Consider the following 27974-nt stretch of genomic DNA (forward strand, 5'->3'; position numbering starts at 1 on the left):
AGGACGTGCCCGGTCCTAGAGGAATTCTGCCTCCGTGTGTCCCGAGCTCACCAGGCAGCTTTCTTGCAGCAGAAATGTTGGTCTTACCTGTGGTCCTGAGGCTCAAGTTCGCTCGAGGGGTGCTGCCCACGGGCTCTCTGCAGTGGCAGCAACCAGGAAGATATGCGCCGCCCCTTCCGGGAGCTTCAGTGCACCAGGGTTCCAGATGGCCTTTGGTGTTTTCCTCTGGCGTCCGAGATGTGTGTGCAGAGAGCAGTCTCTTCTGGTTTCCCAGGCTTGTCTGCCTCTCTGAAGGTTTAGCTCTCCCTCCCACAGGATTTGGGTGCTGAGAACTGTTTATCCGGTCTGTTTCCTTCAGGTTCCAGTGGTGTCTCAGGCAGGGGTCCTGCCGCTCCTAGGCCCTCCCCCACGGGAGCCCAGAGGCCTTATACAGTTTCCTCTTGGGCCAGGGATGTGGGCAGGGGTGGGCAGTGTTGGTGGTCTCTTCCGCTCTGCAGCCTCAGGATTGCCCACCTGACCAGGCAGTTGGGTCTCTCTCTCACGGGGTCTGGGAGCAGAGAGCTGCTGCAGGCCGGGATCCGCGGGTGTGGGCCATCTGAGAACTTCTAAATCTGAAATACAACTTCAGCAAAGTGGTTTGATATAAAATTAACTCAAACAAATCAGGAGCCTTCCGCTACTTAAGGGATAACCAGGCTGAGAAAGAAATTAGGGAAACGACGCCCTTCATATTAGTCACAAACAATATAAAATACCTTGGTGTGACTCTAACCAAGGAACTGAAATATCTGTATGACAAGAACTTCAAGTCTCTGAAGAAAGAAATTGAAGAAAATCTCAGAAGATCGAAAGATCTCCCATGCTCATGGATTAATATAGGAAAAAATGGCCATCTTGCCAAAAGCAATCTACAGATTCAATGCAAACCCCATCAAAATTCCAAATCAATTCTTCACAGAGTTAAAAAGAGTAATTTTCAAATTCATTTGGAAAAACAAAAAACCCAGGATAGCAAAAACTATCCTCACCAATAAAAGAACTTCTGGGTTATCCCTGACCTCAAACTGCATTACAGAGCAATAGTGATAAAAACTGTATGGTATTGGTACAGAGACAGGTAGGAAGACCAGTGGAATAGAACTGAAGAACCAGAAATGAACCCACACACCTATGGTCACTTGATTTTTGACAAAGAAGCAAAAACCATCCAGTGGAAGAAAGACAGCATTTTCAGCAAATTGTGCTGGTTCAACTGGCAGTCAGCATGTAGAAGAATGCAAATTGACCCATTCTTACCACCCAGTATAAAGCTTACATCCAAGTGGATCAATAACCTCCACATAAAACCAGATGCACTTAAACTAAGAGAAAAAAAAAGTGAAGAAGTATCTCGAACACATGGGCACTGGGGGAAATTTCCTGAACAAAACACCAATGGTTTATGCTCTAAGATCAAGAATCAACAAATGGGACCTCATAAAACTGCAAAGCTTCTATAAGGCAAAGGACACTGTCAACAGAACAAAATGGCAACCAACAAATTTGGGGAAAGATCTTTACCAATTCTACATCTGATAGAGGGTTAATTTCCAATGTATACAAAGAAGTCAAGAAGTTAGACTCCAGAGAATCAAATAACCCTATTAAAAAATGGAGTACAAAGCTAAACAAAGATTTCTCGACTGAGGAATATCAAATGGCTGAGAAGCATTTAAGAAATGTGCAACATCCTTAGTCATAAGGGAAATGCAAATCAAAACGTCCCTGAGATTTCACCTCACACCAGTGAGAATGGCTAAGATCAAAAACTCAGGTGACAGAAGATGCTGGCAAGGATGTGGAGAAAGAGGAACACTCCACCATTGTTGGGATTGCAAGCTGGTACAACCACCCTGGAAATCAGTCAGGCAGTTCCTCAGAAAATTGAACATAGTGCTACCTGAGGACCCAGCTATATCACTCCTGGGCATATACCCAAATGATGGTCCAACATATAATAAGAATACATGTTCACTATCATCATAGCAGCCTTATTTATAATAGCCAGAATCTTGAAATTTCCCAGATGTCCTTCAACAGAGGAATGGATACAAAAAATGTGGTACATTACAAAATGGAATACTTCTCAGCTATAAAAAATAATGACTTCATGAAAATTTTAGGCAAATGGATGGAAGTAGAAAATATCATCCAGAATGAGGTAACCCAATCACAAAAGAACACACATGGTATGCACTCACTGATAAATGTATATAAGCCCAGCAGGTTGGAATACCCAAGATACAATTTACATACCACATTAAATTCAAGAAGAAAAAAGACCAAAATGTGGATGCTTCAGTCATTCTTAGAAGGGGGAAAATACTCACAGAAGTAAATACAAATACAAAGTATGGAGTAGAGACTGAAGAAACAACCATCCAGAGACTGCCCCACCTGGGGATCCTGAGAGGTTCTGCCAGAGTCTTCCAAATACAGAAGCAGATGCTGGTAGTCAACCACTGGACCGAGAACACGGTCCCCAATGGAGGAGTTAGAGAAAAGATTGAAGGATCTGAAGAGGTTTGCAACCCCATAGGAAGAACAACAATATCAATCAATCAGAACACTCCAGAGCTCCCAGGGACTATATCATCTATCAAAGAGTACACATGGAGTGACCCATGAGTCCTGCCTCATATGTAGTAGAGGATGGCCTTGTCAGGCATCAATGGGAGGAGAAGCCCTTGTTCCTGTGAATGCTGGATGCCCCAGTGTAGAGGAGTGCCAGGGTAGAGAGGCAGGAGGGAGTGTGTGTTTAGGTGGGAAAGCACCATCATAGAACCAAAGGGAAGAAAGATGGAATAGAGGGTTTTCGGTTGGGAAATCGGGAAAGGAGATAACATTTGATATATAAATAAAGAAAATATCCTATAAAATAAAAAAAATAAGTAAGTAAAAATGCATGAACAAGTAAAAAAAGAAGGTGAAATAGGGAAGGGAACATGGAGGCAAAAAAGAAGATGACTGTGTGGACTTAGGTATTCAACTTCACTTCTAAGAGAGGGTACAAAAGAGAAACAGGGAGAGTTATTGTTCTTAAAGTCCTTGGAAACTTGGCACTGTCCATTGTATGACATATTAGGACAGAGTGTAGAGCATGGAGAAATGAAGCAACAACTGATGGTTTGAGGAATTCACAATCTAAATAAAGACATAAGCACATAAAAAGGTACCCAAACAACCAAGTCCCACTACTTAAAGGCTTATTTTGTGACCAAGTATTGAATTAAGTATAAATATGACATAATTCAACCTTCATGCTAACTTTATAGGGTGAATATAATTAACCTTATTTAGTACCAAAATTTGTCAGAGTAAAGTGACTTGCCCATAATATAAGCCAGGAAAACCAGGATTGGTTTAAACCCTCATCTGTCTAACCCAACACTTGTGAGCTCTACTATGCCTTATAATCATTTAATTTTGGCTAAAGTTAATGCAGGAAAAAGGTCTGATGCATGAAGCAGATACCCAAGTACAGGACAGTTTACCTATGACAGAATGAGTGTGTAATCACTTCTAATCCTTAAAACAAGAAGGATGGACTCGGTGGTTTCCATGGTTTCTTTTAATGAAAAAAAAGCCCATCATTTTAAAATGTGGGTGGCTTCCTTTCATCAAAGTGAGAATCATTTTCATTTCTTAAGATTGAATAGTATATAACACAATTCTTATCTTTATACAAAGCTATTTGAAGCCAGACTAAACTGTGCTTGCATTCTTATAGCTCGCCCACTTTGAAATAGAAAAAACACTAAGAGAGAAACAATAGACGGGCATAGAAAGGTAATGAGAAAAGAAAGAGTACATGTCAAGGAAGGAAAGGATTTGTCATGAAATAAAAATGGGAAACAAAATAAAAGCTTGAAAAATGATCATTTTCCCAAAGAACAGAGAATTCTTATATATTTTATACTTAAATATCCTAGTAGTTTACTAAAAGGTTCAATGAAATCTAGAAAAGTATCTTGAATGTTAATTTTCATCATCCTTCTTTGTCCGTATCTCGGCTTATAATATCAAACCTTCAATGTATCCCCACTGCAAAATCTGGCAAACATATTTTCACCCAGAGATAAGAGTTACACAATCACAGAAACACAAAACAAGGGTTTTTGGGGACACAGAAGAAAAGGTTACATTTTACCAATGGTGAAGGAAGCATAAAGCTACATAGGTGGTAGTTAGAATGGAGCAAGTCTTGTGTTTCTCTCCGTCATCCTATCTTTACTTAAAATGGGTGGGTACTTACAGGGTACCGCACTCCTGTAATTGTAGCATGGGAAAGCGAACGAAGGAGGATCTCTAGGACTTTCTTACTCCTCTAGTCTTATTGTTGAGCTCCAAGTTCCATGCCTCAAAAACAAAATCCAAAGACCAACAACAACAATCACAGAAGTTTTGCCCATAGCTTAGGTAAAGTGCTTGCTTAGCATTTTCAAGGCCTTGATTTATTCCTCAGCCAGACAAGTCAAAACAAAATAAAAATTGAGGAAAAGAGAGAAATTCAGGAAGACAAAGTCAACCTCACATCTGCATACCTACACAAATACATGTGCATGCACACTTGTATTTATTTGCACATGAACATACATACAAACACAAAGAACATAACAATATATAAAAACTGCATTCGCTATCACATTAAGAATATCAAGGTTTAAAAACATAAATCAAAGTGTTATCATCCCATTCACGAGTCATTTTGTCTCCAAATAACTTTCTGGAGAGTGCTAGAGAATGAGCCATTTATTTATTATCATATCTGTCATTTTCTTTAAAAATGCACCAAACATAAAACCCACACTAAAACAATCAGAGGATATGAATTCAAATAAAATATTTAGTCTTCTTGGTGATTGATATTATTGAAAACTAAATATGCAAATAAATACATCACATCAAATTAATCAAAGGCGTGCTTTATACATGTTTGGTTTTTTTTTGAAGAGAACAGTCAATAATTAATAAAAATATAGCAACGTTGTTATCCTTGCAACTGTTAAGAAAAAGACTAATTTCTAGAAAATAATGCTTTTAGACATGAACATTGTTTGACTCGACAATTTCATTTCTGGAACTGCAGGTATCCTAAGGACATCCACAGAATCTGAGTATTAAAAATAAAACTCCAAAGATCTGTAATGGTTTTAAATCGTGAGTGTGACCACAAACATTTAGTTCTTGTGGTTCCCATATCCATAGAGAATAATTCAAAGCATATGCTTCAGAGAACCTACATTCACACTAGAACTCATGACGATTTGGGTTGACTTGTCATGAGAGCTTGCTCCGGCCTCCTCTCAGCTCTCTGGTCCCTGTGCTTTCCAGCAAATGAATGCAGAGAAGATAGAGTGTAGTGAAGGAACAGCAGTACACTGCACAGGGTGATGGTCGCAATGGCCAGAGGGGCATTAACCCAATTTATAATGGAAAGAAACGGGATTTACACTATTGTCTTAAAGGTTCTGAAACAACTCCCAGAAGAACTTTTATTTGTGGTGGGGAAGGATTGTCAGACTTACTTGGCTTAACAATTCAAGGAATAGTTTGGCTTTACTCTTTACCAGAAAGCCATGCCTCTACGCATGGTCAGAGACATCGTTGCTTTTCAGGTGTGAGTCAGGAAATATAATATTCTATTTCTTAACTACATATATGCACAAGACATATATTAGTATTTTATAAATAATTATAGAGAGAGACTTTCTTTGGAGACAATGGAACAACAGAAGTAGGTCTTATTAATAGAGAATAAGTTGTATGAATTTTTAAGGCCTTTCTGACAGTGAAAAGAGAAAAGTCATCCTATAAGGACAATTATTCTCCTCAGCAACTACACGACTGCTTGCTCCCTAACAGAGAAGAATGAAAATGCTCTCTTTAAAGATCGCCTTATCTGACATCAATGGGAGGGGAGCCCCTGGCTCCTGTGGAGGCTTGACCACTGAGCAGAGGGGAATGCTAGGCCACTGAGGCAGGAATGGGTGGGTGGGTGTGGGAGCACTTGCATAGAGGAAGGGGGAGTGAGGACAGAATAGAGGGTTTGTGGAGGAGAAACTGAGAAGGGGAGATAATATTTGAAATGTAAATAAATAAAATAACCAATAAAAAAGAAAATGATCTCTTTATACAGACAACTTTCCCCCAATGCTAAGGCCCAAGAGAAACAAACCCATCCTTAGTTAGAAGAATTAGGATGAAGAACAATAGAGAAGGGACATAGTTTTACATAGAGAACAATCTCATATGGTTTTGTCTTTATGTATTTGTATGTGTATGCATGCATGTGTGTGTGTGTATGTGTGTGTGTTTGTGTGCGCATGCATGTATGCTTCTGTGAGGAAAATGACAGAAGAATTTGAGAGTCACGCAAGTTGTTCTTCACATAGAACACAATAGAAATGTACTTTCAAATAAGTCAGTTCACAAATGATCTAGAACAATTATACTGGCTGTTAAAAAAATAACAACTTTAAAATCTTTCTCAAGGGGTTATGTACCATTTAATAACAGTCCAATAGAAGTGAGAGTGCCGGCCGGAGTTTCTCTTAGAAGCTGGTTCCTTTGTTCCAACTTTCCTACTGGTCTATGTTCCAGACCAATAACCCTGCACAAATAACCACATGCAAGGTTTTTGGCTTTCACTTTAATACCAGCTCATCAAAGCCCTTAGACCAGTGATCCTCGGCATCATCTGCACATTAGAATCCCCTGGGAACTCGTAAAACCCCCCAATGCCCAGACAGTGCTTCAGACATATAAATTAACATCCCTGAGGATGGAACTCAGGTGTCAGTAGTGTTTAAATCTCCCCAGGTGATTTCAGTGAAGCTAAAATTTAGGAGCAGTGCTTCAAATCTTTACTTTACCTGGAAGAGAAAACAAAAAATCTAAAAGGAAGCCATCGGAGGGTGAAGTTTTCTCCCCAGATCATGCAGGTTTCCACTTTACTATTTTAATTTGCCCAATTTATTGCTTTCTCAGATAATAAATAACCTTTTAATTTTTTTTCAGTCTGGAGAGGTGGCTTAGTGGATAAACCATGTGTTACACAAGTGTGAGGATCACAGTAAGCCCCACAAAACCCACATAAAAGGCAGGCAGGTGTAGCAGCCACCTATGATTCCAGTACTCAGGAGGCAAACAGGGCATCATAGGGCAAGCTGGCTAATTAGCCTAGTCAGGATCATTGAGTTCCAGGTTCAGTGAGAGACTCAATAAGTAAATGTAGAGTCTCCGGAGAAAGACACTCGATATCAATTTTAAACAACTACAGGCATATAGACATATGTGTGTGAGCAGCATGTGTGCATACACACACACACACACACACACACACACATTTACATGTCATAATGTACATTTTGGATCTTGGCGAGTTAACAGCCTTAACAACTGCAAAGCAATCACTTGGCAAAGCTGACTCCATCAAAAGCTTTTTCAACACCATTTTTCTCCTTCAGAACAGTACCATCTCAAGTCTATCTGAAGAACAAGATTCTTAGCTCGATTAATTGCAAGGACAGCAAATGAAAACAAGTCACACACAAAGACAAATTTTCCAGAAGAACTCACACTACACAGGAAACCTTTACAAATCACTCAAGGAGCCAGTGCTACGGGTCAGTGGGTAAAGATGTTTGCTGCCAAGGCTGCCAACCCGAGTTTGACACGTAGGACCTACATGTGGAAGTGGAGAACCTACCCAGTAAGTGGTTCTCTAACTTCTGGTGCTGTGCTACATGTGCCTCCCCCAGTTTTAAAAAAAAATGAGTGAATGAGCAAATATAGTTTTAAAAAGTAAAAAGAAAAGTCAAGTATTTTAGGTTTTAATATATTAATAAAAGCAAATCTTAAATTTGTAAGGATAGAGGCACTCAAAGACCAAGTAGCCAAGTAATCTAAGATTACAATGTATTCCTCTGGGTTGCTGTGATTGTGCTTGGACCAGTCACCAGCAGAAGGCACTACAGAATTAGCAGTATCCTAGCACACATCTACAGAGCATCTATGTCCATCCAGTCACAGTCACGCATAGGCATTGAATTTAGACAAAAGTTTAGAATCATAGTGCAGCATCCAAATTGGTGTGTTCCAGCATGATGTTTGTTTATTAATCTTCTGAAGTGGGTTTCCATGTCAAACACTTTATGATTGATTGGGACAGGCTTGACTTTAAAGAATTAAGTGAGCTTACTTCTAATTCCATAAAGTCTCTACTTTATAATTCATGCCTCTGTCATCAATGGGAATTAGAAAAGAGGTTCAATTCTAATGCAAAAATATTTACCTTGACAGTTTCACTAAATAAATCTAGTGCACATCATCTCAAGCTCAGAAATTATATTAACTTTTATCGAAACCAGAAGAAAGGTGAGCTGAAACAAAGAAACCAAGGTTTTATAGACTGTGATCTCTCATGTCACAAAAACTAAGCTAGAGCTTAGACCAGATGATAAAAGCAGGAAACGGGCACGTAGTAGCCTATATTATAACTATCCTGCTGGACCTCAAGTCAATGATTACTGGCTTTGTGGTGAGCATGAAGAGACCCAATTGCTCCACACTGTTCTAATTTAGAATCTGTGATTATTTAATCAGGACCTTGGCTGAAACATCCAAATATTCATTAAAATTAGAATCCAGAGGTGATCGCATCCCGACAGCAGCTGTGCCTTATATATTTCCATATCCCCCACAGAAGCAGGCATGCTGTGGGTACTCAATAAATATTAAGTGATTGCACACACTTGTGGAATGACCCTCCCCTGTGGGCCAGACATCTTTGCTACAGCATCTTTGACAGATGGGTGTCTGACATCTGCTTCCACACCATCTATTGACAGATATCTAATGACCTCCTAGGGGCGTTTCTTCCCTGATCCTGTCTCGCTATTGCTTAGAAAGCTGTGTCTTACATTAAGCCAAAACTTCACCTGGTATAATGGACTCCCATTCACCTGAATTCTATCCTTCAGAAAACACAAATGAATCTGTTGGATCTTCCTTCTGTTCTTCTTACATAACTGAAACAAGCTAGAGCCCGCCAGGTTCCCCTCCACCAGAGATCACATAGGACCGACATACTGGTTTTTTCACAATGATTTCCAATGTGAATACTAATCATAGGGCTCAATGAGTCCTGGAATTGATGACAAGATTCCAGATATTGAAAACTACCAATATCACACATTAATTTAGGAAATCTTTTAAACAACCAAATATAACTTTGTCTTTACATAACACACACACACACACACACACACACACACACACACATTCCTCCCATATTATTGTCTTCTGTCCTTTCTAATTTCATGTCTAAACATGAGATCAGATCAAGCCAGTGCCCTTCTCTGTATTCATCAGTAGTGCCCACCATACTTTCACAACATCGACAAATAGCAGTAAGTTCTTGTTATGGGCCAGGAAACAGTCTATATCCTTGTCTGCTTGCAGTTTGCAGATGTGAATCCTTAGCTTGTTTAGTCAAAATGTTCCACTCAAAATGCCTGCTTGCTGCCATACTCCCTTGTTGTGATGGTGAGAGACTCTTGTCCCTCTGGAACTGTAAGCCTATATAAAATCTTCTTTTGGTACATTGACTCAATCATGGTGTTTTATCACAGCAATAAAAAATTAACTAGTACACTCACTAAGTTTCCATAATCAACAGAAAAGGCATTCCCTTACCTGCAGGGGGAATGCTTTCCCCCTGGGAATAATTGCCTTGTAAGAATATGTAAATGATTGCTTTTTAGTGAGGCTAGACTTGAAGCATTAGCCCCTGGAGAAGGACCACAGAGCATTATTTGAGGAAGGTGCAGTTCAATTTCCTAGACTTAGAGTAAATAGATCTTCCTTGACATTCTTCTCTTTCTTGAATATATACTGTTACATTACCACGTGAGGCCAGAAAAAGGCCGGTATTGTCCAGGTCTACCTTGAAGAGGCTTGAGGTTAGTATTCTACAATGGAACAAGATTGATAGATTATATTTATACCTAATACCATACAGCCCTGCCCATGGTTCACATGCCCTTGTCTTCTCCAATTGGAGGATGTACAATTCTCCTTAGGCTCTGCATTAACTACAAAAATCTGTGTATAAGAGATGAGAACATTTTTTGAGACAGGATTTCATATCCAAGGCTGACCTCCAATTCACTATATAGCTAAGAATAACATTGAATTTCTGACCCTCATGTCTCTACTTCCTTAGGGCTGATATTAAAGGTCTGTGTCACTATGCCTGGATTATGTGGTTCTGGGGATGGAACCCAGAGCTTCCTGCATGCAAGGCAAGCATTCTGCCCACTGAATGACATCTTCAGGCCACAGCACAAATCTTTGTTTTAGCTTAGCCTCTAAGCTGACGGCACACTAATCCATCAAAACACTTGTTCTATTTATTTTCACGCTGCATGCAGAATGTCAGTTTATGGTTATATAGGGTTTGCCCGATACAACTCTAGAAGGTTCCCTTAATAGAATATCTTTACAGATTTTCATAATCTCTAAATCTTTCTCTAGAAAATATTGCACACTATTTCTGTGAATGTGGGCTCCATTGCAGCACAAGCATGTCATGTGGGTGAGAAGTAGGCCTGGTTCATAATCCCTATGCCAAGCAAATGAGCTTCCTAAGGATATGAAGCACAATCCTGTGAATAAAAGTGAGGAAATAAAAGGACCTCAAATATTCATTGGCAGTAAATGAGTAAATATGATCTGTTCACACATTAGAATATTAAACATCTCTTAGAAAGAATACACTGATGTTCTAAGTACTAGCACAGACAGACCTCAAAGAACATAATGCAGAAAATTGAGTGCATGGGGGGGGGTATCATTTAGGTAACAGCTCAATATAGAATCAACTTCAGGATAAAGGTTACCTCTTGGTACAGATAGAGGAGAGGAAAGAGATTTAGGAAGGCACAAAAGCACAGGTCAATAATAACTTATTAATTGTAAAATACTGATATGTATTTCTGTGTTTGTGTTTTTAATAACTCATTTTTAAGTTAAATAGAACAGAAGTTTATCTTCATTTCCCCAAAGGATCCATGATATTCTTCTTCTCTGGTAATGAGGTCCCAATTACTCAATGGTTTTCTACTTTTTCTTTTTTTAGCAAGAATTTTACTTGAAATGAATTTTTTTCTGAATTCCTAATATATACAACCAATAAGAACTGAGGTGCCCTGGGGCCCTGCTTTCTCACACTCTCTCTATGCATCCTAACAGGGTCCCCAAAGGTATTATGGAACACAATACACCATGGAGTACAATGTGAAACTTACTTTTTTGACTGACAGTTAATCTCTCTGGGGCCAAGTCAACAGCTGTGGTATAGACCCCATGTTATTCTCCCTCTTTTTCCTTTTCTGTGCTGGGTAAACATTCTATCAACTGAGCTACTTCTCCGGCTGTAGCACAGTGCTATCTAGTACTTCTTTTTACCAAGAACCTAAATAGACAGCAATGGCACATCTTCAATAACTTACAAAATTAGTAACTCTCAGCGTATTTAAAACTGTCATTTCAGAGCTGTCCTACTTATCACTATCTAAATAAGAGAGTTTACCCCTGCTTCTGTTAGCAATATAAAATTTAACAATGAATATGAAATGAGGACATTTTAAAGAAAGCAAGTTTCCATTCAATAAAGGAAAACATTAAACTATTAAGCATGAATATACTTATATGCATTTATATAAGAATCTGTTACAAGAAATATTACTAGCTGGAGAAAAGACACAAAGTACTCTTCAAAGATTGCCCAACATTCATATTTAATATGGTATCTCTATGACTAACATGTTAGTTTGGAAAAACAGTGCAAAAATCTTCCATTTTGTGAACCAACCATGAATTTTAACATTTTGTTTTCACAAAATTTAATTTGTTCTGCTAGGTGTCCTTATGCCACACTTAAATGTCATATTTTTTTTAAAGATGCTTATTTGATAATATATTGCTGTTGACCACTAAAATACACCAAAATCAATGTTTCCAAAGAATTTAGTTTACCATACAATGTAAATGTAGTTTATCAAATGCAAAACTTGTCTGCAGGAGTTGGAGAGCTATGCTTTGGCTAGAAAAGAAATACAGTGGTTAAATGTGCTTGGCACAGGAAGCAGCACCATTAGGAGGTATGGCCTTGTTGCAGTAGGTATATCTGTGTAAGAGGAAGTATATCCCTTTGAGGGTGGGCCTTAACAGCCTTCTCCTAGCTTCCTGGAGGCCAGTCTTATCCTGGTCCCCTTTGGAACAAGATACAGAACTCTCAGCTCCTCCAGCACCATGTCTGTCTGGAAGCAACCATGCTTCCCAACATGCTGATAATGGACTGAATCTGAGAACTTATAAGCCAATCCCAATTAAATATTGTCCTTTATAAGAGTTGCCTCGGCCATGGTTTCTCTTCACAGGGATGGAAATCTTATCTAAGGTAGAAGTTGGTTCCAGGACTGAGGTATTCATGGAACAAGTCTATCCATGTTTTTATTTAGAGGAATGAAGATTTAGGAATTTTGAATTTGGAAAGTAGTGGAATGCTTTAAGTGGTGATTAATGGGCCATCCTTGTAGGAATATGGAAGACATTGTTTCTGAGGGTGATTTGAACAGTGGGTGCCTGGCTCAAGAGTTTCCAAAGAAAAATAATATTAGTATGTAGCCTAGAGCATGTTCTTGTGATAGTTTGGTAAAGAACATGGCTTCTTTATGCCCTGCCTGAAGGGTCTGCCTGAGACTAAAGTGAAAATATTCAGATTAATTACACTGACAAAAGAAGTCTCAAAAAAGGTCTATTTTAGACTTTATCCTGTGACGTTAGAAGTAAATTGTCTGCTTTTTTATTTAGATTTTATAGGGGATTACAGTTAAAAGATTGCATAAATCTTGAAAGAAACCTTGAGTCTTGGACACTCAATATTGTTGCAACTGTTACCGACTATGGGACTTTTGCAGCTGGGCTAAATGTATTTTGCATTATGCTATAATAGACTCATGTGTTTGAAGAAGCCTATAGGAGCCAGGGAGTAGAATGTGGTGCTTTGAATATGATTGGCCCAGAGAGCGGTACTATTAGGAGGTATGACCTTGTTGAATTAAGCATGGCCTTGTTGGAGGAAGTGTGTTACTTTAGAGGTGGGCTTTGAGAGCCTTCTCCTAGCTGCCTGGAAGTCAGTCTTATCCTGATTACCTTTGGAGTAAGATCTAGGTCTCTCAGCTCATCTAGCATCATGTCTGTCTAGAAGCTACCATGCTTCCCACCATGAAGATAATGGTCTGAACCTCAGACCCTGTTAGGAAGCCCCAGTTAAATTTTGTGCTTTATAAGAGTTGCCTTGGTCATGGTGTCTCATCACAGCAATGGAAGCCCTAACTAAGACATGCAGTAAAAACTATACCACTATTATGTCAGATTAAACCCATCATGAACAACCTGAAACACCCTTCATAACGGCAAAAGTAGATGAAACCCTGATAGATTGATTGGGTGTTAAAACGCTTATCTTCAGGAAGTCACAGAAAGAAAACAGGCAACCTTTAGGCTGGCAGGCTTATTTCCATATCAGATCTCAATCAGAAGAGATAGCCAGGAATGAGACCTGTGAGCAATATGCAGACTCTATGGCTCTTGTTCAAAGATATCAAAGATTAATTCTAGAATTTCTGTCAGACAGTAAGTCAATACATCGGTTCTGAGAATGAATAACAGACCAATGTTAATTGTACCCATCCACCAAAGGTTTCAGCTCTCTGAGGGTAGAGCTTAGATCCAACAATATGCAATAACTCTTTTTACATCTAGAGGAAATGCCATGTTCTAGCTAATCAAATATTTTTTGTTAATTGTTGCCACATGTAGAAGGATTACAAATTTTCAAAAGAATGAGAATAAATTAAAATACACTTAACACTGCAACTAAACTGATTATAATTTAATCTTTCTCTAATTATTCAGAATGCATTTCAGGGTCATCAGGAGGAGCATAAATTATCAGTGCTTGATGACTATGCAGGAAGTCACAGTTTTTCTAAAATCTTGGTTAATAGTGGCTGGGTAACAGAATTCAGAGCAGAAGTTAGTATTTGGAGGATCTCTTGCTAAGCATTTTTCTAAGATATGAAGTATATCATCAATCCTTATCAAAAGAGAATTTTGAGAGATGATGTACTGATGTCCATGGAAACAGAGTAACTTGCCCAGCATGATGGTACCAAAGCTTTTGAACACCAATCTGTCTTTAAAGAGTAGGCTGGAGTAAGAAAAATTTTGTTATAAAAAAGTTATTTGTGGAGGTCTCAGCCTGGATACTCAGAATGAATATACAATTAGGTGGCCATGCTCCTTGTTTATATTGAAGGGTTGAAGAATATTTTAGTCATAATCCAAGTAGCAGCCATACATTTAGTGAGACAGTATATGTAAGCTAAGAAGTCTGTGTGTGTGTGTGTGTGTGTGTGTGTGTGTGTGTGTGAGACTGTGTGTCTGTGTCTTGTCTATATCTGCCTATATACTGTTCATAGGAAATGTTCTTGGCTGGGGTGAGGGTGCTTTCCTGTGTGTATATTTGATGTGTATAATATAAAGATCAGCATCTAGAGTCTCTCCTCCATCTCTCATTACCTTATTTTTCAGACAAGGCCTCTCACTGATCCTGGAATTCATCATTTGAATAGACTGGCTAGCCAGCAAGAGACCCAGGAATGCTCCCCTATCGTGCCACCACCTAGGGCTAGTGTTATAGATGTACTTGTCTTTCACATGGGCCTTGGGAACGGAACGCAGGTCATGCCATGTAGCAAGCACTTTACCCATGGAGCCACTCCTAAAACTCATGAAATTACTGTGAAGGTGTTTATAGTCAAGCTGACAAATGTCAATATAAGGAATCATAACCTGAACATCTTAGGAGAAAGTGATTTTTCAGAAACTAATTCAATATAACCCCCTTTCAATTAAAACTGATCTGCTGGTTAATGTACACTCTAAAATAGACTTATTTATTCATCTCATGTGGTGGTCCAATTCTCATATTAATGTTCATTTTAAACTGGGAAGCCCATTTGATGAATTATTACTCATAGAACATGGTCAATAACAATTACTTAAGATCTGGGGCTGAGTTTAAATTCATTTTCAAAAATGGATTCCAATTATCAAAACAGAAAAGTTAGCTTACACAGATTCTTCCCCTTACCCATTCCCATTATCTCCTCTCTAATTCCTGAATCATTCATTTTTTTCACCAGAAACTGTTATGGCTTCTGATTTGCTTTCACTTGCCAGATCTGATAAAATCCCTCACAATTCAAATGCTTTCTCTTCTCCTACCCATAATGATATTGCTTACCTCTAAAGAGACGGTGACTATAAAAGTAACTTTTATTTCTTGAGATGAAGAGATGAGATGAGATCCATATCCAAGCTGTGCAAATACATGACCTAGGTTGAAACCCAAGTGCTCATTTCTCTGTTCTATCTATCCCTTGCACTAGGCCTGGAGACTTCTAGCCTCCATACAACCTAATATTCTGCTAACACTTATCTTAAAGGCTTCAGCTTCCAGCCTCTGTCTACTAACCTAGCCATAGAATGCTTCAGACTCCTTTCTGCTTGCTCTTTCTGAACTCCCACTGGCTAGTTTGACTCAGCTGTTCTGGTCCAAACTCCTCTCTGAGCTCACTGATTCAAACTGGCTTCTCTCAGCTTCTCATTGAATTGCTCTTCTTGGTCTCAAACTCTGGTATTGTGTTCTAATCTTCTGCCTCCTCATTGTCTGACCTCAAATGCCTCTGCTGACTTGTACTGCACAAACTGCACAAACTGAACAGAACCCACAAACAAACTCAACTGAACTCAACTGCCCTGCATGAACTGCACTGACTGAATTTATTCAACTCTGCTCGTTCTCTCTCTCTCTCTCTCTCTCTCTCTCTCTCTCTCTCTCTCTCTCTCTCTCTCAGAACTGCTTTTAAGTAGCCTCTCTTTCCTGTACTGTCTTCTTAAGAGTTGGGTATATTCTATCTCTGCCTTATGCTGTCAAATCTTTATCTAATTAATCACTTTGTCTGCTCCTGAATTAGATGTCATTTTCAAACATGGATGCTGTCTTCTACAAACTAAACTTACTTTCATTGCTTGGGATTAGAGGTGTGTATTAGGGTATGTCTGTATTCTAGCCGGAGTGTTTAAAGGTGTGTGCCATGTCTACCTTTCAGCCACATCACACAGACCTAAGTCTTTGGATATGATCCCTTGGCAGAGCAGCCAACAAAGTGACTATCATAAAGGCCTTTTCTAAACAAGAAGTGAAGTGGAATTGAACTCAGCATGGCATAAAGGGATCTCAAAATGTGATATTTCTTTAGCCCATGAGGGACACTTTGCTGGTGAGTAGACAACCCTATCCAAGGAGATGAAAATCCTTCCCCTACCTCCTCTCATAACATTTACAGATAACCTCTACAGATGATTTTCTCTTCTAAAATGGACTATTTAGGTCCACAGAGCCACACAGCTAAGTTCGTTGTATTGAAGAAAAAGCTGCATAGATGATAACTTGAGGCAAAAGCAGACTTGGCTGTAATGAACTGTGTTTGAAATTCAGAATGGAAAAACATACTTTTGCTATGCAAAGCCTGCACAGAACCGTGGCAGAGTGGTTGTTCTGATTGCCGCAGCTTGATCCTTCCCTTCTAATTCAGGATCTCGCCCAGGGACAAAAGTTTCCTGGTCACATTAAATTTACAGGAAGTTAATAGAACTGCACTGCCTAGCTGAATTAAATTAGGCACTAGTAGCAAAGTTTGACAAATCATACATTACTGTCTTAAAACTTGACAGATAGATGGCAAGGCCTTGAGGATGTCTGAAGGATGATGTCACCCTACACGGTGACTCAGGTAGAGTTTTCAGGATTTAGACACTGATGTTCTCTGGTGAAATCTATCCTATTTCTTTTGTGAAATTCTGTGGTCTATACAGTGATTGGGGGATTGAATGCATGGTGAACTACTGACTCTACAAACTTAGAAGGATAACTTTCTAGGGGAGGAAAACAAGATTCATTTTTGTACCAGTGATTGAGGCAACATGCCAATTGAAGGTAGAGAACATGTTAACTGGAACTTAAGTCGGTATCAATAAAAGCAGTGAATTGAAAAGCAAGTCCTAATTTTATGTTCAAATGAGAATTATGTTAAAACTCAAAATGGCTGGATACAAAGAATGATGACTTTTTTTTGAAGACCATTAATTATAATTTCTTAGGCTTAATTGCACTGGTTAAAAATGATCAAGAGTCCTAATAAATGTATATTTCTTCAGAAAGAATATTTAGAAGGTTACATGGTTCTTAATCGGGTAAGATTCCGAAAATAAGCACCTAAATTCAATTCTCATATCAAATGGAGAAACTGAGGCACAAGCAAAGTAACCACATTTATACAAAGATAACCTAAAAGTTTGGAATGTAATTAGTAAGCTATTCTTCTCACAAGAGCTTACCTGAGATTGTGCCTCAGCCTATCATCTCAGCTACTTGAGAAGCTGAAGTAGGAGAGTCATAAATTGAAGTCTGTCCTGAGTTATGAACTGACTAAGAAGTATGAACAAAGTAAGAAGTCACCATCTCAGGATCAAAACTTAGGAAATCAGAGAAATAGCTCACTAGTGGAACTCTTGTTCAATATGCAAAGGCCCTAGTTAACAATGCAAGAAAAGGCATAGAGAAGGGTATAATTAATACCCATGCATAATCCCAGTATTTGAAATATATTTTATGGAAATCAAAATAAACATTGCACCCTTAAAATATTTTAATAAAACACAATGGTGATATCATTCTAATATTTTACTGAAATTCCACAAAGTTTCCCATCTTCCCCCTAATCTAGACCCTATCCCCTTACTATTCAAATATTTACTGAGTACTTGCTGAATAGTAAGTATGTAACTCAAAATTCCAAAATGTTTTTCTGGTCATAATGTCACCTTCCAACATGATAAATAAAATGTTTATGTCTACATGTGCTCATTCCTTTTAATAACTTCCATTTTTTCAAAAAATGGTTTTCTTCCTCCCTCTATCAAAGTTTATAATAAGTATTACCTTCAGGAATCAAAATGTCTCTCAAATTCCATCTAAACAACTGTCTTATACAATATACATCTAATTGTGACAAGGCTGCAGGTAAGCAAGAAGCCCAGGAAGCAGTTATGTTGCCAGCTGTTGATGGATCTATTTGTAACACTGCTGATTTTCTCCAACACAATGTCAGGTGCACAACTGAAAAGGTAGGACACAGTTAGCCAGCAATGCACACAGTGGAGGGTCTGTGAAAGTGTGACAGAAACAACACTTAGGTCCTTGTGGAATGTTAGAGCAGTATGAGCAATGTTGGAATTGTAAAAAGAGAAGGCCACGGAGATGATGGCTATGGGGCTATTGAAAACAACACTGAATACCACCATGGTCAACCAGCACCATGAGACCAGAAGTTTATTCCCATATTCTATCAGGGACTGACTTACAGGTGTCAGTTTATTCCGAGGAATGCTTCTTTCTCTTTAGACACTAGAAATTTTTGTAATCTTCCTAGGCAAGATGGCTACCACATGGCTATCCATTATTTTCCATTCTCTCCTTGAACATACAGTGGCCCAAGAGAACACACCCGAAACACAGTTACAAGGCAGCCCCTGTCAACCAAACTAAGAGGAAATCTCCCACTTCTCTCCAAAGTAGGCTTATGCACTCCCACCTGAAAGACCAGACTGTTCAGGTCACTTAGCAGGTCTAGCAACAAGAGGTAACATAGACAAGTGATTTTCTGGAGAGTACACTAAGGGATTAAAAACACCTGTTTTTCGGAGGAATGGGTTTCAACTCCCAGCATCCATATTGTAGTCCACAGTGGTCTGTAACTCTAGTCCCAGAGTGTCTGATGCCCTCTTCTAGCCTCTGTGAGCACTGCAAACAAACAAGTTGTGCACAGACTTCAAAACTCTAAATTTCACTTAAAATAAAGAAGTATTTTTAATGGGGGGGGTGATACAAAATCTATAATAAAATAAAGATTTTAATAGCAATTTTAAAATTCACTGGTTCTGGGCTGGTGAAGGATTTTATTACCATATCAGAGCAACTGAAACTAGATTAAAAGCCTTAATTAAAACCAAAGTTCACTTTAGTCTCAAGCTCTGGTTCCTGCCCAGAGAAAGGTCCACCAGCCAATTCATAGCATAGATTGGGGAGTCTGGCTGGCTCTGGTCAAGTCTGCATGATCAATTTAGCTGCTCTTTTCATGGGCAGAACACTTGTTTTTCCAGAGTCCTCTGTGTCTCAGAAGATGGGCCATCAAACAGCATACCTGACATTGTCCAAGGGAACCACACCTCTACAAGTCTGATGAAGTATGTCATGAAGTGTGTGTGTGTGTGTGTGTGTGTGTGTGTGTGTGTGTACATGTGTGTATGAAGGTGTGCACATGTGGATATGTGGTATCTACAATGCTTATATGTATTTATGTATGTATGTGAATATGTGTATTTGTGTGTGTCTGTATATATGTGTATCTACATGTGCATATATGTATATATGTATATAAATATATGTGTATTACATGTATATGTGTGTGTATCTGTGGATGCCACATGTAAATCTAAACATTACTAGACACTACTAAAGTTATCTTTTGGTTACAGTACACATTCTCTAAGATTATTTTAAAATGTGTTTGAAAATAAAAATCATAGAATCTGACAGTCATGGACCTTGCAAAGTATATAAGTAAAAATCACTTACTTGCATTTCTACTGGAAAACACTGGGAGAGAAATTATACATCTTGACCAGAGTGATGAATAACCTTAATTACAGTGTAAATTAGCTGGGGAGATGACTCAGTTAACAAAGTGCTTGCTGAGCAAGCCTGGGACCCAAATTTGATCCCTAGTACCCATTCAAAATGCCAGGTATGGTGGCATACACTTGTAATCCTAGTGCTGGGGAGTTTAAGGCAACTGGATACCTGAGACTCACAGACCATCCAATCTAGATGAACTAGTGAGCCCCTGATTCCATTGAGAGACACTGTCTCAAAACACAAGGTAGACAACCAAAAAATGGACACATATAGTTGGCTTTTGCAAATGCATATACATGCATGTACATCTGCAGAAGCATACACCCTCAATCATGGGCACACATACAAATAAATAAAAATTGAATCTTTTTTAAATGCATAAGGAAAAAACATAGCACATATGCACAATGGAATACTACACAGCTTTAAAAAAATATATGGTTTGTGACTATAGAACCTGAGAACACTCAGTGGGATCCTGCAGGAACAGAAAGGCCAACTACATACTCTCATACATGTACAGAGCAACACAATTGATCTGATAGAAGGAGAAACATAACTAGTTGTTGCCAGGGATGAGGCAGTAAGAGATCTTCAGAAGATGTCAATCAAGGGTGAAAATTTCAGTTAGCAAAAAGAAGGAGACCTTCTGTTATGCAGTGTGATGACTGTGGTCTCTAACAGCGTGTGGCATCCCTGAAAACTGAGAAAGGAGTTTCTCATCCAAAAGAGATGGTAAGTTTGTAAGATAATACATTCACTCATCAATTTGGTTGGGCCATTCTAGGAAGGACACATAGTTTTAAAATGTTACAGTCAATAAATGTATACAACCTTTATGTATATTTGTTAAAATCTGTCAAAATTCCTAACTATATGTTAGCACTCATGAGAAAATCGTATGTACCATTTGTGACTCTCCATTTTCCCTCCTGACATTGTTTGCCAGCAGCCTTAAAAGAAGCCAACAGAAGGTTTGCCAACATTATTAAGCCTATCTAACATGCCACCAGCACGCCACCCAAAGCCATGAAAAGGTACCTCCTGTGAACCCTCTGTGCACCATCACATGGAGTATTTCATGGAGCTAAAATGACAGCATTCTCATTCTAGAGGTAATAAAACAATAACCACTGTATGGGAATCCACACTCAAGTCCTGGAATTCCTGTTCTGAGCTGACAATGGATTTTTAATTGGTTGGTGCTTCCAAAAGTTCAACGTATTAACTTTTCAGATCTTTCCTTAATCCCTAGGATGTTTGTGCACATTTAGAAAAATACAGGTGCTTAACACATTTTGTCCAGTTAAATGGGCCTCTGTGATCTGAAATTGGCATAGGCAGGTGGCTGCCAGGTCTGAACCACTTTGGGAAATGGATGTATTTCTCCTCTATGAGCTCTCTCGGTGGGAAGGAGAAGAGGATGGGAGGAGGGAGAATACTGACAGACAACAGCAGGGGGACTCTGTGCTCAGCATCTTGTCTTGGTGGTATATCCAACTGCAAGATTTATAACCTTCTTGTTAGCATGTATCAGCTTCAACACTTTCCGTGAAGTCTTCAATAACTTCGATGACATCTTGCTGAGGGGTTTTGTCATTAAAAGCCTAAAGCTGGTCATTAACAAACCTTCCAAACCTTCTCTGCAATCATCCACCGCTGTGCTAGCTCAGGCATGGCTCTAACTGGAAAGTTGGGCTGCCTTGGAAACTTTCTAGAAGAATGCATTTTTATTGTGCAGAGTATATTTCTTTAGGGGAAGAATCCCAATCATTTCATCATTTATTTCTCATTATCTATGGACTAACCCTTTCCTCGTAGACACAATCAAATTCAACAAACATGTGTAGCACACTACTATGTAATAGGCACACTGCTTGGGGCTAAATATATAATTAGGGAAAACACAGCTCAGCCTTTAGAGGATCATGCCCACCCACCCCCTAAAAAATTAGCCATCATTAGCACAACCTTTTGTAATATGTGAGAAGCAATGCAGGCGTTATAAGCATCTTCATGTTCATTTGTCACTGTCTCTTGGAAGACGCATGTTCTTAACAACCTCTTCTTCGTGATTAAATGACTAGTGCTTTGCCTGCTTGGGAAATCAACCAACCATGGTTGAAAGTATGGTATACATACACAGTGAAATTTTATCTGGCCATAAAGAACGAAATGAGGATATTTTCAGGAAATAGATGATATTGGGGATCATTATGTTAAGGAAAATAAGCCAGACTCATAAGGACAAGTAGTACATATTAGCTTCTACTCAGATTCTAGACAGAGGCCATGAAGGTAGACAGAGGACAGTAAGAGGGGAATGAAGAAGTCTAAAGGGAGATTGAGAGGGGTATGAGAGAGAGTAATGGTGTATCTGTGAGAGGAAAGTGTAAAGGAAGATGATTTTGAGGGGACCAGCAAGAAGAGTGGGAGGAGGGAGAGGGAGGACAGTAGGGAATAGGGTGCACTAGAACAAAGCATAATGATGACTCATGTATGAAGAGGGAGGGATAGACATGATAACACATGTTTATAACTGCAATACCCAGAGCTGCAGGTAGGAGGATCTGAAATTCAAATCCAACATTGGCTCCGTGCAACTCTGTCCCAAAAATTAAATAAAATTTTAAAAATCTATAAATGTTTACTTAAAAATTTTTTCTTAGAATTAACAACTGCCTAGCTGGCCTATCCAGGTTACAAAACAAGGTTTTGCATAACTTCATACATGTGTGTACTGTCCTCCGCAACCACACAAGATCAGACCATTGAAAAGCATGGAGTGGGCCTACAATCTCAATCTGGAAAAGGACAACCAAGCTGGATGCAGAGAAAAGTTAAGCAAATATCAGGAAGAGCATGAGACAGGACTAAGGCCACTTTCATGAGAATTAGTTCGTGCTGGAGTCTTGCCTTGAGCAGTCTGGCTCCTGACCTCCCTCTTCCTCATATCCATCCACAGCACTGAGAATGAAAGGTTTTGAGCATTCACCACTGGTGCTAAGCTTATGAATGGACTCACATGTTGTATGAAACACAAGCATTTCTAGATCACTGAACTCCAAACAAACAAAAATCCATCTAAATGAATTTTCTTGCAAACAATTTGGTTTTTCACCTAATTTTGTGCCCTGTCAGAAGGAAATAATGAGAAGAGATTTGCCTCTCTACTGATTTCAGGAAGGAAATAGCCAAATGGTCAATGAATGCTTCACACAGTGATAAAACATGCAGGCATGAGTGACTTCTCTGCTACAATGTGAAAGGAGGATACAGAGGTTGGAATATGCTTGGGCCATAGGAAGTGGTGCTATTAGGAAACATGGCCTTATTGGAGGAGGTGTAGGCTTGTAGGAGGAAGTGTGTCACTCTGGAGGCGGGGCTTTGAGGTCTCATATAGATGCTCAAGTCTGGCCAATGTGAGCCAGACTCTCCTCCTGGCTGCCTGCAGAAGACAGTCTTCTTCTAGCTGCCTGCAGATCGAGATGTACAACTCTGGTCCTCTAGCATCATGGCTGCCTGCAGATTGCCAGGCTTCCTGCCATGAGGATAATGGAGTAAACCCGGAAACTGTAAGCCAGCCACAAGTAAATGTTTTCTTTCATAAAAGTTGCCTTGGTCATGATGTCTCTTCTCAGGAGAAAGGACAAGCAATAGTGGGTGCCCAAATGGTACTTCTTATTTTAAAAGTGGACTATACTATGTGTTGTAGGGAGCAGAGGTCACAGGAAAAACTGCGGGAGTCAGTTCTCCCCTTCTACCATGTGGATCCGAGAGTTTGAACTCAGGTCGAGAGGTTTGATGACAGGCACCTTTGCCAACTGAGCCATCCCACAGGCCCTACAATGTTACATTCTTATTATTTCTTTTAGTTTTGAGAATGTAATATAAATCATTCCCTTTCCTCCCTCTAAACTCTCCCATATGCCCACCTTTGCTCTTTTTCAAATGCATGGTCTCTCTTCTCATTAATGGTTGGGGAAATAGATAGATAGATAGATAGATAGATAGATAGATAGATAGATAGATAGATAGATAGATAGATTGATAGATATTCCTAAATATATAAGGACAACCTGTGCAATGTGTATAATGATACTCATATATATGTTTTCATTTCCCTGGAGAAGATTACTTCTATGCCCAGTATTCATTAGTTGACTGTGGTTCTTTGTATACTGTTGAAGCCTTGTGATCTTTACCTCATCCACTTTTGGCATGCTTGTTGTTGGTCTTTATCAACTCATGTTTATGCAGTCATGTAGGTTAGATTTTAACAGCAAGAAAAATAACTTGTGATAAGAATATCTTAAGAATGCACATTTTGTAACAATAATTAACACTGACAAAGGACTGCCAATGTGCTTGACAATTGCTTGGAGAGGTTTATGCTGAAAATTATTAGGTGGAATCTTTATAACACCTCTGCCACTGAAACCATTATTCCTACACTTACCCATGAACAAATCAGGGACCTCTAGGTTAAGCTATTTGCCAAAGGCCCTGCATTGAGAAATTTATAATGCTGAAATATAAGTCTAGTTTTGTCAAGACTGGAGTATAGATTTACTGTTGCCTGCATCTGTGTTAATTAAAATGTGGGCTATTTAAAGATATTTAAATAGAATTAAACAATACAATAAAAATGAATTTCTTTCCTCTTTCCCCCTCTCTCTCCCTCTATTCTTTCTTCTCCCTCTTCCCATTTCGTTTCTCTTTTTTAATCCTTCCCCTAATGAGCCAGAAACATTACCTTACATTTAGTGCTCAATAAATAAATTGCTGTGGGATTTTACCGAGGGAGCGCTGTAAACCCTGCAGGCAGATATCATAGATCCAATATAGTGTCATTGTGCACCTGTCCATATGCATGATATTGTGGGCTGGAAGGTGATCCACAGGAATCATAAGGCCATCCGGCACCCTTGGTTGTTGGTGGGCTCTCATCTGCAGAGGTTCCTACAAATATCTTCCTTGAACTGTTATTGTTTTTAATTTTTCACCAGATGCTTCTTACTAGGAAAGTTCTTGTCAACCATGATCATCAGCACTGCCTCCAAGGAGTACCAGAGACTCTATGAGTAAATCCAGCTCAATTATTCAGGTAACAGGCCAAATACATGAACCTAAGATTCCTCCAACATCACAGAACCAGTCGACCCTTACAGAGACACGAAGAAGAGCTGCAGAGGACCTAAGTAAACCCTGGATAGCAATCTTAAGGAAAAGGCTGTGCTAGGAGGGCAAAATTCACTGTCTCAGAAAATCCTCAACTCACAGATCAGAGATAATACAAAAAATCGATAATGATATTAATAACACATTCTGCTCTGGCAGAGGAAAATTTGCTTAGTAGCTTTTTATTTTTTATATATTTTCTTGATGTAAGCACATGTTTAGACTCCTTGCAAGTTAGTTTCCTCATCTGTAGGAAGGCACTAATTACCCAAATCACTGTTTGGGATTTAAGTGGCATAATGGTGTCAATTAATCTCTTTTTGTTCCAACCAGAATTGAGTTAAGGAGAAAGTGCTTAGTAATAACTTTTTATGAAAGTAAAATTAAAGTCTCTCAAGGAAGTGAATACAACCAGATTTCATGAAAAGCTGGAATAAAAGACTCAAGTTCTCCCTGCCTCTGGAACCCACTTCCCTTTCTACACAGTATCTCCTTCCTGTTTCTAAGGTCATAAAGCAGAATGAAGCCAGAAATGGCCCAGGAAGTTCCTTCCCTAGTCCCTTCAATCTAAGAAAAAACAGATCCATTCAAGGTCAAACTCCAGTGAAAGACTAGGATTGGCTCAGTTCACATCATGGGAGTTCATCTAAAACAACCCCCTTATTTGTTAATTGGTACAGTTATCTCTCCAGGTTTCCAAGCTGACCTTCTGTTAAGCATACAAACAGGGACCATAACCACCTCACAGAAGGGGACTTGTTACCAGAAAAGTAATCCCACATAGAATAAATTACTGACATCTCATACAGAAACCTAATAAAAAATTTCCCTGACACCCATCTTAATATAAATACATTCATGTTTGGGTATTTGTCTGGAATAATTACATATTAAGTAAAAGTTGTGTCAATACACACATTTCTGAATACTTTAATGGTTTGTATCTTTTTTAAGCTCAAAGAAAGATGATATTGTATGCCTGGCATGGTAGTACTTACCTATGGAGGCAGTAGTATCAGGAGTTCAAGGCCAACTTTGACTAGCAGTGTCTTTAAAGTCATCCTGGGATACATGAGACCTTGTCCCATAAAGACAACAAATCAGAATACAAAAACAGCATTATGTACTAGTTATAATGAAAATACACAGTATGTTGTCAGATGAAAAGATAAAACCTGCTAAAAATAAATGATGTTTTAAACATATAATACAATCAGTACTCTACATACATGGGGTCATGTCTCTGTTAACCCATGGTTAAGTTAAAAATATAAGTGCCACCCCCCGAGTTATTTGTTATCAGCTGAGCAACACTGAGGTGGTGAGTCTTCTAATCAGCAATATTCCAAGAAATTCTGAAGGAGGGAAGACAGGTGGCAGGCTAATTAGTAATGTAAGCCATGGTCTTCGTTGTTCTGCCTTGAGACAGGGACTCACTGAGAGGCATAGTTCTCAGACCTGGTATCAGAACAGAACATGGTCCCTTGGAGCATCATCCCAGAAAAATATCAAAATTCATCATACCAGGTCCCCTTTTTACTGAGACAATATCATTCTCTTCTTGATAAAATATCAAAGTCCCAAGCTGAGGTGACATGAGTTGGGTATATCCTGTTTATTTTCCATCCAATAAGACCCAACAAAAAGTCAACATGCTTCTCAATAGAATTTTGCTTGTGAGCCCTGTTTCTTTCTCCTGTCCCTGAGAAACCCAAATTAACTCACAGTTTCTGTTATCATGTTCTGTTACAACCCACACCTCTAAATGATGACATTTATGGACCTACCACCGAGTCTTTAGCATGAGAAATCTCAGGGACCGCACCAAGCACTTAAAATCATTTCAAGAAAACAAGATGCATTTCTATAATCAGCAATAAGAAGTATACCAATTTGAAAATGAAAAAGGTTAATTCCTATTTTTGTGGATTGTCCCAAACATGCATAGACTAAATTTAAAGGAGTCACCCAAGCTTCCTATAACCACCTTTGATAGATATTCTTCATTGTTAACTTGATTTCTTTAGTTTAGAGGCATCTGAGGCACAATTCTGGGTATGCCTGTGAGGGAATTATCCAAGGATTCATTAAGAGAGAAGACCCAGCTTAAATGGGGTAGGAGAACCAACCCATAGACCAGGGACAGTGATGGAATAGTATCTGAAGAAAAGTAGAAAGTTGAGTGCACCAGCAATTCCTGGTGGGTTATGGAATAGACAACACTCCTCGCTGACACAACCTCATTGTCACTATGTCTGGGTCAAGAACTAAAGATCAAACATGGACTGAAGTCTGTGAAGCCCTAGGCCAAACTGTAAGTTAAAATAAACTCCTCCTTTTCAAAGCTCTTTCTGGTATTTTGCAATGTGAGATTGACTAATAACCCAGCCATAAAACTACTTGATAAGCCTACCTCTCCTTTAGCAAGAAACCTCGCATTAGCAGGATGACAAAATACCAGACTCATAAACAGAGAGGAATGCAGAAAAATCTCAGGGAAGAATAGATTTCCCTATCTTTTCACAAGTAAATTCTTACTCAAAGCACACACACGCAAGCACACACACACACACACACACACACACACACACACACACATGCACACACACACACACACACACACACACACACACGCACATTCAGAGTCTCATTTCTAAAAATAATCCTTTGCTTTGGTTATATTGTAGGAATCTGGTCTGCCAAGAAGCTCCAGGTCTCAGTGAGGGAATCACTCAAAAACTGTCAGGTTTTAGACATATGCCCCTTTGCAGCATGTTCTAGAATTCCTTTTGGGTATTTGCTCAGCAATTCTATAAAGAAGATCTCCTGGACGTTTCAATAAAATGACAATAAACAAATA

The 27974-nt window shown here is 39.0% G+C and overlaps 1 protein-coding gene across 1 annotated transcript in view; it reads right to left on the minus strand.

Moving 5' to 3' along the window:
- The window catches only part of Gba3 (glucosylceramidase beta 3), a 146443-nt gene that overhangs the window by 57624 nt on the left and 60845 nt on the right, over positions 1-27974 (minus strand). The gene's annotated exons all lie outside the window — the stretch shown is intronic.

Source organism: Rattus norvegicus, chromosome 14 (assembly GCF_036323735.1).
Source record: "Rattus norvegicus strain BN/NHsdMcwi chromosome 14, GRCr8, whole genome shotgun sequence".
Taxonomy (NCBI): Eukaryota; Metazoa; Chordata; class Mammalia; order Rodentia; family Muridae; genus Rattus; species Rattus norvegicus.